This window comes from Bidens hawaiensis, unplaced genomic scaffold (assembly GCF_021521415.1).
Source record: "Bidens hawaiensis isolate Kalapana, Puna unplaced genomic scaffold, B.hawaiensis_p1.1 tig00022502_1, whole genome shotgun sequence".
NCBI classification, from domain to species: domain Eukaryota; kingdom Viridiplantae; phylum Streptophyta; class Magnoliopsida; order Asterales; family Asteraceae; genus Bidens; species Bidens hawaiensis.
The window spans coordinates 270,940-274,881 of NW_027493501.1; positions in this window are offsets into that span (position 1 = coordinate 270,940).

Consider the following 3,942-nt stretch of genomic DNA (forward strand, 5'->3'; position numbering starts at 1 on the left):
CAAGTATGCAATATATATATATATATATATATATATATATGAAAAAACCTAAATTCTTATATTTCATATATATATATATATAGGGTAAGGATCCGAAGAAAACCATTGGCAATTTGAAAACTTTGAGAACCATTTGGACCATTAAAAAAAACCTCTAAAAAATATTTAAAAATTATAAAACAAAAAAAAAACGAAAATTTTAAAAAAGTAAAAAAACCAAAATTCTTATATTTCATTCCGGTTTCATTAAAAAAAACCTAATTTTTTTTTTCTTTTTAATTCGTATTATACCTATACACGTATGTATACTTTCATTTAATCTCTAGTTACGTAATGTACAAATATGTACATTATCATTTACCTTAAGTTATACATATGTGTATAGGAAAAAACATGTGTGTACATATTATACATATATGTATAATAAAAAAACCGATTTTTTTTTCTTTTTAATTCGTATTATACCTATACACATATGTATCCTTGTATTTAATCTCTAGTTACGTAATGTACACATATGTTTATTATCATTTACCTTAAATTATACATATGTGTATAGGAAAAAACATGTGTGTACATATATGTACATATTATACATATATGTATAATTTAGCTAAACCGAGAATTTTTTTTTACGTTTTTTTTAGAAATCGGGATGATAAATAAGAACTTTGGTTTTTATACTTTTTTTATTTTTGTGTTTTTTTTTGTTTTATGTGTATAGGAAAAAAACATGTGTGTACATATTGCTTTTTTGTTTTATAATTTAAGGTAAATGATAATGTACATATGTGTACATTACGTAACTAGAGATTAAATGAAAATATACATATGTGTATAGGTATAATACGAATTAAAAATCTATTGATTCTTACCATTCCTATAATTACTCTTTCGCCATTATAACCGACATAGTTTCCTAAAATTATTCTTTCACCATAGGTTATAATGTCACATGTCAAAAATCTATTGGTTCTTACCATTCCTAAGAAACTCTTTATTCTTATTTGAACCCTTTTCTATATATATATATATATATATATTGTTAACGTATTGCATTATTGTTATAGATGTTACCTTACAGGGTAATTTTATTAAGGCGTACATATTTTCTTTATACGTGTGTTTCATAATAGAGCTGAGAAAAATCAGATCTAGGGCTCAAGGGTAAATTAAAGATTCATGGCATTTTTGAAATTTTAATAATGGTTTATACCGAATTGTAACATTTTAATTGTTTTGTAATTAATGGTAAATAAAACATTGAATTATGTTCACTATAAAAGTGGCATGCCAGCCCTAGCACGGGCGAAGTGTTACATGTAGCTTTGTACTATGAAATGAGAATAAAGAATTCCGGGAGTATTTATAATATAACATAATACAATATGAATACGAATTGGTGAAATAAATTTGTCATAAATTAGTAGTCTCTTGATTGATTGTTTAATACAAGGAAGCATAATAATTAAAATTAAAAAAGTTGAGGTAATAGTCATATTCAATTGAATTAACAATATAAGAAAAAAATATAAATAGTCTCTTTACTAATTGTTTAATACAAGGAATCATAATAATTGAAATGAATAAAGTTGGCGTAATATTTATAAACAATTCAATCACTAATATAAGGAAAAAAATATTAAGTCTCTTGATTGATTGCTTAATACAAGGAAACATAATGATTAAAATTAATAAAGTTGGAGAAATATTCGTATATTCAATCAATAATATAAGACAATTAGGATAGTGGCCCGTATTATACACGGGTGGAAAAAATTTCAAACGTCATATATATATAGCTATCCTAAGAATTCTTTACATTGTTTTCTATAAAATCACAAGATGTAGGAAAAATATGTATAGATGGTATGAATGAGAAACTGTATAAATATACAAATTATTGAATTGCTAAGGTAATAGTCATACTAAAAAAGGTAGCAAATTAGTTATAAATAAGTAATTGTAGTAAAAATCGGTATTTAAATCATTTAAAAGGAAATAGTTTTTTATGATTCCAGAAAACATTAATTAGTGAGGTTATGATTCTAGAAAATATTAATTAGTGAATTATGTGGCAATTCTAGAGAGTGGAAACCTTGTAAGCTTATGTGGACATCCTATTTGAAGGTCATGTGGATATCTTGTTTTGCTTTAATAGTATAGTAAGAAGATTAGCATTAAGATTAAAATTAATTGATTAATTATGTGGAAATTATAAGCATGAAAAGTGAATGACATGAAATATTAGGTGGACACCCTAGGAGAAGGACAAGCAGGCAAATTGGTTTTCCTTTAATATATTAGTTAGATATGAAACCATTAACCGTTATAAATACATTAACAGGTATATCGTTTAACATAAAAATTTATTAAATTGTAGAGTGGTAATTAAAATTAGTTAATTAGGTGAAATATGTATAAATAAAAATTAATTAATTGGCCACCTATCTGGATGGTATAGTTACAGGCCATATGAAAAATATAGTTTGCTTTAATAGATTAGGTATATCATATATATATATATGTATATATATATATATATATATATATATATATATATGATTAGGTTCATTTCAGAAGTATTTTTTAGTGTGAGTAGTGCGAAAAGTAATTACAACCAATCATATTTTTTCTTTTATATATGATTTATTTTAATAGAAAGGCATCTTAGTACAAAGTTTTTTTCATATATGGTATGTAACTTAGTGTGGTATAAGTTATATATTTTTTGTTTTTAATTTAAATATTTTTATAATATAACTAGTTTCATTTACCATAAAATAATAGATTTTCATAATATCACTTTATCAGCAAATATAATTAAGTTACAAACTATTTTTTTCTTTAATATTTTTTTTGTATTTTTAATTTATGATTAATTCATTCATTTTAATTTTTCGAACTTAACCAAATTTAGGTAGATTTTCAACTTTATACCAAATTAGTAAAATCACATACACAGTACATAAATGATCATACACACGATAAAATTTACACATACAATTCGAAATGCCACATCCAAGTGTGTGTGTGTTTATATATATATATGAACCTACACACAATAAAATTTACACATACATAATTAGAAATACCACCTACACAATAAATACATGAACTTACATAACTACATACGATAAAATTTACATATACACAATTCGAAATACCAGGTACACGGTACATATATGGATCTACACACGATAAAATATACACACACAATTCAAAATACCACCTACACAGTACATATATGAACCTACACAAGATATAATTTATATATACACAATTCGAAATACCACCTACATAGTATATATATGAATCTACACACTACAAAATAATTTTTTTTATTTTTTAGAGTTAAGTGCCATTTTAGTACCTATGGTTTGTCCAATTACGCAAATTTAGTACCGCTTTTGAATTTATTACAAATGGCTACCTCACTTTTCTAAAACTTGCAATTTTAGTACTTTTTTCTAACTCTGTTTATTTTGTCCGTTAACTCAGAGGCAAATTAGTAATTTATGTTATTTTCTCTTTTGAGCTAAGTGTCATTTTTATACCCGTGGTTTGTTCAATTACGCAACTTTACCTTTTTTTTTAATTTATTGCAACTGAATACTTTGATTAGTTTAGATATATAGGCAAACCAAAAGTAACACTACATGTTACATACAATTGACTTTTGAAGCAAAGAATATAAATATGAACAAGATGCTAATAATTAAACATGATTTTTCTCCACCTCATTTTCATTCTTTTAAGATAAATGGTTGTTTCACTACTTCATGCCTTCTTTAGATTAAAGAAGTCGAAGGTTTTAAAATGGGTCAACTTTTGATGGTCAAACCTTTTTATGTTAAAATCCATAATAATTATTTTTTTTTCAAAAATTTTTAACACCGGTTGTTTTTACTAACATTAGTTCTTGTAGCTCTTATTAAAAAC